Genomic DNA, 10,719 nt, shown 5'->3' on the forward strand with positions numbered 1-10,719 from the left:
TAATTTATTTTTATAACTGATGAATGATGTGTGAATTTTAACATGTCAGCAAATTGTTGAATACAATTTTGAATTCTTATCCATAATAATAAAATTTCGGGTTCATGGTTTATATCTGAAATGATGATTATATGATACTTTAGTGCGAGTTAACTAAAAATCACGGTTTAGCTTAGCTCTACTAGTTTCGAGTCACAGAGGGACACTTCATCATGAGCAGCGTGCACAGACGCGGCGACTTCGTGCAGCCTACTGATTAATTTACGTGAGTACCGTGATTTTTAGTTAATTTAGTATATAAGTTTTTAAACTGACATGGTCACTAACACTAGTATTAGAACTTGAAACGGGATATTTACCATGTTTATTTGTGTCTATGAGTTTCCGTGATCATGGCGCTTGCAACAGTGCCGAAATATCGGAATCTCATTTCAGGCCGTTTCAAGTTCTAATATTAATTTAGTGTATATCTCAAGATAGTTGTTCTAAAAATAAGTGCGAGTGTGTATTTAGTTTTAACTCTTGTTTTGTTAATGATACGTAGTTTATTCGTTGTTATTTCATAAAGTTACAAGATAGTTGTTCTAAAAATAAATGCGAGTGTGTATTTAGTTTTAACTCTTGTTTTGTTAATGATACCTAGTTTCTAGTTAACGTATAATGTTAATTCGTTGTTATTTCATTAAGTTAAATAATAGTTATAACAATGTACGAGTTTGTCTATATTGAGCAGATTTTAAAATGATAAATTAATATATTTTCATACTTTCTTATTATATTTTATTGGTCTTATTTCATCTTATATCATGAAGTAAAAAATTACAAGTGTTTCTAAAGAAGGTTCTACTCGTAGTCCGTCAATTTTATACGAGCAACAGCCGTTTTCGCCAACCACCCCTAAATACATATCTTAACCTAAAGTTAAACGACCCCCTTATCTGTAATCTCAGTATGATTTTGCTTTACGTCTAAAGTTTTTTAAAAAAAAAAAAAACGTTGCCCCACATTAGGATTTTCTCCTGTGTCGTAGGTGCGTTTACAAACCCAGACCTGAAACAACAATTTGTGGATCACACAAAGAGTTGCTCCGTGCGGGAATCGAACCCGCTACCCGTTGCGTGGCAGCCAATTGCCCAGCCACCGCACCAACCGTGCAGTCAAAAAAGTAAAGTAATCGAAACGAAAGCGTGTACGGCGCTCTGACTAACCAATTACCCTTCTCATCACAGCTACATTAACCAGTTAATCATGACCTCACTTTGTATTATCATTTCACACATCGGTCAGTTTATACTGGTTTTACATAACGTGATTTGTATGTACCTGCTGATTCAACTAAATAAAATTTGTTTTATAATTAGAAAATTAAACAAACAATAGTACTAAAATCATATTTATTCAATTGAGACATTTACATAAAACTGGGATTTTGTTGTACTTAAATGCCGTCCGCCTGAGCTGTGCGCACTTGTTAGTTCACTAGTGTTCAAATTAATATGTGGCAATATAGCATCAATGTTACCTACCGTACAAACAAGTACTCACATGCCTGGCTCCGGCATTAGATATATGCCCGAATACTCAAACGCTACTCAATTTTAAGACGCTCTCAAATGTAGTACTGTCACTATCAATTCTTTATAAAATGACAGAGATAGCACGATATTTAAGTACAACTTAAAATTGAGTAGCGTTTGAGTATTCGGGCGATAGTTACCTGTATTTCACTTAATATGTAAAAAATGAATACATCACAATAAATCACGTACTTGAATACCAACGTGGGGTTGTAATTTTTTACTTACAATCTGATAATTTTGATAAAATTCAGTTTGTGTTTCGTCTCAAGATAGTAGATTACAACTTATGTATCATCACACGTATCACGGGATTGCATCAGATGAGGTTGGTTAAGGGCACTTCGACAATATTGTGCCCCAATAATGTAAATTTCTTGGAAATAGTACACTTGCGCTTACGCTTCACTACTGCTTCAAAGGTCCCATGGGTTGTGGATAGTACTGAAAAATCAAAACGAAATCAATTATAATAAATAATTTACAAATTAATGAAAAATAATAAAGTACATATTTAGTTTTTGTAAATGTAATAATATTTTTTCTATTAACATGTATATTGCTCGTATCATCACGCCTTTTATCCCCGAAGGGGTAGGCAGAGATGCACATTACGGCACGTAATGCCACTGTAAATATAATGTACACCCACTCTTCACCAATTGTGTTACACGTACACTGGGCACAATTCCAGACTTCGTACTACCACTGAGAAATTATCAAAAAGCAGAAAAAAGCTCAGCAATACTTTACTTGACCCGGGAATCGAACCCGAGTAGAACCGAACCCGGTAGTCGCACTTGCGACCACATCACCTAAGTATTCTTCTGTTCTCTCTCTATTACATTTCTTATCTAAGGTATGGGGCATGGTGTCTGTCGTCAAAAATCTTTAATCTGTTACACGGAAACATTACTTCAAACTGACATAATATTATCTCAGGGACAATATACCTAATAATTTGAATCAAAGTTCTATGGAGAGAGCTAGGTATTGCAATAATTACTTGTGTTTTAAGTAAAGTTCAATACTTACTTGTGTATCAAACAATACGGTTTCTGTTGATGTTTAATCTTTTGCCTATTAGGTGGTACCATATAGACTGTTTTATATGCATACGAGTTCGAATTGAACTAAAGGTTAATAGCTAAATAAAAAATATCACTTACCTCGGGATGAATCAAATGGGTTTGGCTGGGGCACTCACACAGTCCTGTGCCCCAACAATATACATTTCTTGAGTATTGTGCCCTTGTGCTTACGTTTTACTACAGCTTTGAAGATCCCATGGATTGTGGATAGACCTGAAACAATAAAAACAAAAACGGAAATCATTGTCGAGTTTCCTTAAACATATATAAAAACAACTAACTTCTGTCAGCGGCTTCACCTGCGTTCCTGTGGGATAAAAAGGAATATATGTATGTGTTATTTCAGACCATAATCTTTCCTTGGTCCGAATTTAATCTCCATCCTTTGAACCGTTTTGCCGTAATTGAGTAACAAACATACACACAGACCCACAAACTCACAAATTTTCGCATTCATAATATTCGTTGACTAGCAAAAGATGGATTCCTTTGATTGGACTTACTTCATGTTGTAAACTAATTTTTACTAATTATTACATCTTTAAAATAAGTTTCACAAACCTTCTGGGCTCTTCTGCTGGAGATAGTCTGTAGTCCTCTTTCCATAACGGGATGATCTTCCACTTCATGTGAGTCATGTTGTTCGTTAATTGAAGAAATCTTTAATGGCAAGGTGATTATTGATTTTCAACAGTTGTTTTTAGGAAAGTTTTACAAACCTTCTGGGCTCTTCTGCTGGTTATAGTCTCGTATCTATTCACCTCATGTGTCGCATACACATTATGGAATGCATCTTCTCAGGCTGCTTCATCTCCACGCCTTGAGTACATGTTGCTTAACGGGCTTCCAATTATTTCTTCTTTGTAGACCCCAATAAAGGAAATTCTTGAGAATCATCGGATGAGTAACATGTTATATGAGGTAGAACTTCTATTTCTGGCTGGTGAGGACTTTTGTGTAGTGCTGTGGAACTATAAGTTGATTGTTCTCATACATGGATGGAGAATAGTCGTTCTGCTAGGCTATTCTGTAATTGTCAAACACGGTGAATGCATGTTTATGAGAACCAGGTTGTTGGTTGTTGATTGTTGATGAAACTGTATTTTGATGTCCCGTAGAAATACCGTGAATGCATTTTATGAAATTTCAGGTTGGCTGATCTCCTCCTCAATGGCAGGGCTGCTACAAAAGTAACGGGCTTTCAATAATTTCTTCATTGAAAGTTCTTGAGCCAATTAGGTTGTTGATGAAACTGTAATTTGATGGTTCGCGTACTGACCGCACTATTAATCGCATTATCCGGTTAATATTTGTGGTAACGTTGATCGTCTATATGGAGCTTCAAACCAATCTCGAATCTATCACTTGTCATGTGTCGTAGCACATGTATGTAGAATGCATCTCTTCATCATTTGGCTGCATCTATCTCTGTACGCCTTGTCAGTTGTACAGAGTACAACTCAAGAAATAACAGGCTTCCAATTATTTCTTCTTACGTAGACCCCAATAAACACAATTCTTGAGAATTCATCAGATGAGTAACATGTTGCATATGAGGTAGAATTTCTATTTCTGGCTGGTGAGGGGACTCTTGTGTAGTGCTCAGTGGAACAATAAGTTGATTGTTCTCATACATGCTTGGAGAATAGTCGTTCTGCTAGGCTATTCTGTAATTGTGTATAATGAAAGTTTATGAGAACCAGGTTGTTGGTTGTTGATTGTTGATGAAACTGTATTTTGATGTCCCGTATAAATACCGTGAATGCATGCACTGTTCCGGTATGAAATTTCAGGTTGGCTACATCTCCACCTCAATGGCAGCAGTTACATTTACCTTGTCTACAAAAGTAACACGCTTTCAATAATTTCTTCATATGAAGAAAGTTCTTGAGAATCAGGTTGTTGATGAAACTGTAATTTGATGGTTCGCGTACTGACCGCACTATTAATCGCACTACTCCGGCATAATATTTAGTGGTAACGTTGCATTTTCCATTGGATTGATTGAAACCAATCTCGGGCGCTTCAATGCTCTAGATTGACTGCTGGAATTCTTCATAAACCGCTTTATATTATGGAGACTCTGCAAGCTCCTTGTTATCTCTCATTTGGCGATTTTGGAACCCATGGCGGGTTAATAAATACCATGTCAGCTTTGATAGTTGGGACTAATAACTCAAATAATTTCAGTCCCTGTAGTGCTTTTATTTGTCATGGTGGGCTATGGAATACCATGTCATCATTTAACTGTGGTGCCTCCTTTGCAGTCCGCGGGCTATGGAATACCATGTCGGCATTTAGTTTTGGTGCCCCGTTTGTAGTTCGCGGGCTATGGAATACCATGTCCGCATTTAGTTTTGGTGCCCCGTTTGTAGTTCGCGGGCTATGGAATACCATGTCGGCGTTTAGTTTTGATGCCCCGTTTGTAGTCCGCGGGCTGGGGAATACCATGTCGGCGTTTAGTTTTGGTGCCCCGTTTGTAGTCCGCGAGCTATGGAATACCATGTCGGCATTTAGTTTTGGTGCCCCGTTTGTAGTCCGCGAACTATGGAATACCATGTCTGCATTTAGTTTTAGTGTCCCGTTTGTAGTCCGCGGGCTGGGGAATACCATGTCGGCATTTAGTTTTGGTGCCCCGTTTGTAGTCCGCGGGCTGGGGAATACCATGTTCGCATTTCGTTTTGGTACATCTTTTAGTTGATTTTATTCGTATGTAGTCACCACATAAATGCCACAAACAGTCAGAGTTTTAGGACTAATTTTGAACAATATAATTTGGAAACCAATTTTTCCTATGGTGGGCTATGGAATACCATGTCAGCCAGGTTCGGTGCTCATAGGCCATTTTCTTGGATAGGCGGGCCGGGGGGGGGGGGGCAATATGCAGATGGTTCACCTGATGTTAAATCATACAGGTAATTATGATTATTACATATAAATATTCGGACTCTACAGTTGTATCATTAGACACTTAACGTGTTACATTATATTCTACACTTCATGAGGCACGTGTTCCATGCATTTGCATTGGAATATATTATATCCCTGGCAATCCCTGCATTCTCTCAGATATCATTCAAGTATCGTCAAATAAAGTGTACTTTCTTGTGATTTCAGCGTGATGGTTCTGCTAATTTTTATAACCCTTAACGCTTTATGTTAAAAATACAATTCTTGAATTCTTGTCTTTACTTAGAATTGAAATATCAACAATATTTTGCTAGCCTTCAGCATAGGAATCCAAAATCTCGGCAGAAATCAATAGTTAGCTCAACAAGTCGATAACAGTAAAGCAATCGCATAGATTACTAAGGAGCGAATGTATTTTTTTCTTTATTTTAGTTTAAAAATTACAGTAAACTGTACATGTTTATTTATCCCTAGTTACTAATTATATTGGTTTCTTCATTAGTGATTTGTGTACCTACACGATAGTGAGTCTCACAAAATCTGAGATCTTATCTAAATAGAGTAAATATTTGATGTATTTTTTCTTATAAACCGTTTTGTCAATATGGTTTATTTGATAATCCTTTTTTTACTTACTCAATTGATAGATAGGTATATGATAATAATTATATAAATATCAATACATATTGCAGTCATCATATCATTAAAATATGCATTAGTTAAGTATCTATTGTCTTATTTTGCAATGTTAAAATCATTTGACTAATTTTGAAATTAAAATCGATTATATTGGTCAGAATGGCCAATTTTGTTAATATGCAAGGTAATATAGAGTTCAATGTTTTTTTTTTCGAAAACCTGTGGGGTTGTAGGATGGGTCCATTAATCAGCCAACTGCTAGTTGGCTGCCTGACTCCCACTGCGTCGGCTATCGCACAAGCTATCCGTGCCAGTGATTGTGAGCACTCTCATGTGTCTTGAAAATAGTCAAGCAACCTCAACGAACAATATGTGAGTAAGCCTTATGACAAATTAATTCAATAATATGCCCCAGAATAGTGACAATACAAGAATAATTTCTTGGCTCGTGTGGGGTCTGAGTGCCCAATTATACATTAAAAGAAATATCAATACGCTTGGTCAACGCCACTCATGATCAGCAAGAATGCTGGTTTGTTCTTCAGACAGGATTTGCCAAAATTGCCATACAACTAGGTAATGCTGCCAGCCGTGCTAGCACCGACTTCCAGCTTGACAATATGTAAGTAGAATATAGATAAGTACATACGAATAAAACTCATATTTACTTTTTTTCATATAAGAAGGCTATATATTGATGTTGTAAGTAACTAGACTAACAGCGACGATAAGATCGTGTAAAAAAATAATTTGTATTATACATACATTGTGTATGTGCGGCCAAATAAAAATTACAATTTACTAAACTCATCAGTTTAATCAAATATAAATATGGCTCAACGAATTATAGACATTATTTCAATATTAACAAATAAATCTTCTTACATGAATCAAATTGTCCATGAACCAAATCAATTTCCCGACATGGGAAATAACTGTGGGATTCTCCCTCAAGTGTTCTCTGTCCCTACAGCACAAATACAAAGTATAATGAATTAGCAGGACCTCAAATTATTCGAGTTGAGTTGAATTAGCACAAAGTATCAAGGTAGACATGGTATTCCATAGACCGACATGGGAAAAATTAACACGAATGCACCTCCAATACAGCCATATAACAACGTGGTCCCAAAATAGACGTATGAAAGAAAAGAAGGAACTTACTGAGGCTTCACAATATAAAGAGTTTTGTGAAAATTTTCAGCAGTCAATGCTTTAGTACCCAGGCGTAGCTCAAATATGACCGGTGGAAAAAGCATTCTTATTGCAAAATTTTACGCAGCAGATAATAATCTGCTCGTGTTCGTTCTGAGAACTAACGTACGAACCATCAAAATACAGTTCCACCAACAATCTGCAACCTGATTGTCTAGATGTTTTTTCATATGAAGAAATTACTAGAGAAGAAATACGAAGTAACTTTTGGAGTAGCAGAAGTAACTGCAGCCATTGAGAAAGAGATGCAGCCCACCTTAAATTTTATTAAAGAAAAAAAGGAACTTGCTGAGGCTTTACAATATAAAAATTTCCAACAGTCAATACTTTACTATCCGGGCGTAGCTCAAAATTATCCGGTAGAAAATGGAATCGATGCACGATTATTCTCAGTACAAACGTACGAAAGGACCATTAAAATACAGTTCCATCAACAACCTGCAACTTGGTTGTCTAGATTTTTTTTTCATATGAAAAAAATCGCAAGAAAGAAATTTGAAGCAACTTTTGGAAAAAACATTACTCACATGAAGAGGAAGATCATCACGTGATGGAAATAGGACCACCTGCATTAGAAGAACCAGCTAAACATGTACCCAGTACCTCATAGTGTCGTTTCGTCCGACAGATTTTAAAAAACAACGTGGCTGAGATTTATTATTTTTAGGTTAAAAGGGTTGTAAATCATCCCGTAATGAAAGAAGGACTGCCTGCACAACATAATTATTCCCAGTAACCTCATGGACTTTCCTTGTGGAACGTATTTAAAGGTGTGAATATTAATTATTATTATTACTTATATGTACCGGTATATGTATAGGTTCCTAAAGGCGACAAAAACAGTGCGAATAAAATAAGTACGAATAAAACAATGAAAATTTTATATTTTTCTAAAGAAGAAAGTCCTGTTCTGTATATTGTTTCATATTGCCGATATCTTTACAGACCTTTAAAGCAGTGGTAAAACGTAAGTACAAGCACACAATATGAACTACCAAAGATAGTTTCAAACACAAAGTTGTCACAAAGGTAATAGAACCAGAGAATCCGAAAGAAAAACTTGTACATAGGTACAATAATTTATCCAATTATCCAATCCTAAGTTTACTGCACCGAGTTTTATAGAGGACTCTGATAACGTGCAACTTCCGAAGACCGTCAATTATATTTTTCTAAACCAGCGATTAATATTATTTCGACGGTAGTAATGATATTGTGTCTGCATAGGAATTAACCAAACAAATGAAGTTACAAAACAAGATTACACATCACGAATTTTAAATATTTTATGAAGAAACATACATAGCTATTCTCATCGTATAAATGTTTTTGTGTCCAAAATTTTCTATGTCTAATAGAAAATACACAAGTGAATTTTATCGAATTACCGTCGACTGAAATAATTTGTGTAACCAAATCCAAGGCTGACAAGGTATCCCTTTGCACGCCATTGGAAAAATGAGTGCAAAATGTGATTCCAAATTGACCAAGTTTTAACTTATCTTTGGCTGTCTGTGGTAATTATAATAATATGGTATACATACTACTACAGTATATATACATATACACATACGAATAACAACAACTGGACCATAAACGATGCACCTAACCTCAAAACGGACATGGTATTTCTTAGCTCGCCATGGAAAAAATTACTACGCTGCTAATATATTTCCAAAATGTATCATATATTTCTAGAACAAGTCTTAAAACTTTGAGACTTTCCTAGAAATAAAACAATAGACGAGTACAAACGACGCACCAAAACTCAATACAGACATGGTATTCTTTAGCTCGCCATGGGAAAAGTAAACGCTAATCGTGTTTACTATATAAATTGTTTTATCCTTAGGCAATAAGCAAACAAAAGATCATTTACTTAATAAAAAAGTAAAAAAAAAAACAGTGGTACAAATAATGTGAATAGAACAGTAGATATTCTGTATTTTCAGAAAAAGAAACTAATGTTCTGTTGTTTTATTTATGCCGATATCTATAGAGACCTCTTAAACAATGGTAAGTAATAAGAACTAGCGAAGATAGCCACAAACACAAAATTATACAAATAATCAGTGTTCTTTTTAACATTAACGGTTAAAATGTCTTCTATATAATTTCAGTTCTACCGTCACTTTTTCATCGTAAAAGATGTAAAGATCCCAAAGACGTAAGCGCAGTTACCAAGCCCTTTCACTAATGAAATATTAGATTTAAAGGTATAATATAATTTATTTTTTGTCACAATAATATGATATTATATGACTTGTCACAAGAGTACATCACACTCAACTTTTGGGAAGGATACTAAAGAAGCGTAAGCGAAAGCGTAAAAATGTACATACAATTTATAGTATTGAATTGTATGCAACAATCTTTCCTGAGAAAACTTTTTTATTATATATTCCTAAGAAAACTTCTTTATTATATTAAGCGCAGTTACCAAGCCCTTTCACTAACGAAATATTAGATTTGAAGGTATAATATCATTTATTTTTTGTCACAATGATATGATATTATATGACTTGTCACAAGAGTACATCACACTCAACTTTTGGGAAGGATACTAAAGAAGCGTAAGCGAAAGCGTAAAAATGTACATACAATTTATAGTATTGAATTGTATGCAACAATCTTTCCTAAGAAAACTTTTCTACTGACAATAGTATGATTTTTTTTTGTAATAATACACTGTCGAACTTATAAAGACTCATTACTCGACCGACCTCGACCGATCGAAATGGAATAAAATATTTATTTTATCACACCATCTCGCGTTAATCTCGATTAACTCACAATAAATGTGACCAGCCAGTAGTACCAGTCGCAGCAGACAAAGACTGGTTTACAATCGCATACACTTTTGAAGCAAGATTTTAGAACTATTCTCATCTACAATATATTTTTATTGTCTACTACCCTTGTCCTTATATAGTTCTCCTTACGCTTATATATTCTAATCTCGAATCGAAAGATACGTAAGCGAAGGAACAGGACTAACAACCCTAAGACAAGAAACAAAACTTCCAATGTGACAGACGATTTTTTTTCTATTTCAATGATGGACTTCACAACGACGAAATCTAACTGGAACTTCAAAGCTTAGAAAAACTTGGTAGTTTGTTACATACTTATTGTAGGATAAATTTATTTTATGACGATAAATTATCATTTTCTATCGTTCCTTTTTCAAAGTCTTTGTCCTATTTAAAATTAGAAAAACCGAATTTTATAATTAGTACAAGGTAGACCCATATTTTGGTTATAATGTTGCCTTTTGGTATTATTAT

The 10,719-nt window shown here is 35.0% G+C and overlaps 1 long non-coding RNA gene across 1 annotated transcript; it reads right to left on the reverse strand.

Moving 5' to 3' along the window:
* Positions 1-1,865: 1,865 nt before the first annotated feature.
* On the reverse strand, positions 1,866-3,327 carry LOC118270055 (uncharacterized). Its single transcript, XR_007707461.1, has 3 exons — positions 3,230-3,327; positions 2,747-2,881; positions 1,866-2,021 (listed from the first exon to the last, which is right to left on the reverse strand). It is a non-coding gene; the product is annotated as an uncharacterized LOC118270055 (long non-coding RNA).
* Between the last annotated feature and the right edge of the window lie 7,392 nt (positions 3,328-10,719).

This window comes from Spodoptera frugiperda, chromosome 30, assembly GCF_023101765.2.
Source record: "Spodoptera frugiperda isolate SF20-4 chromosome 30, AGI-APGP_CSIRO_Sfru_2.0, whole genome shotgun sequence".
NCBI classification, from domain to species: Eukaryota; Metazoa; Arthropoda; class Insecta; order Lepidoptera; family Noctuidae; genus Spodoptera; species Spodoptera frugiperda.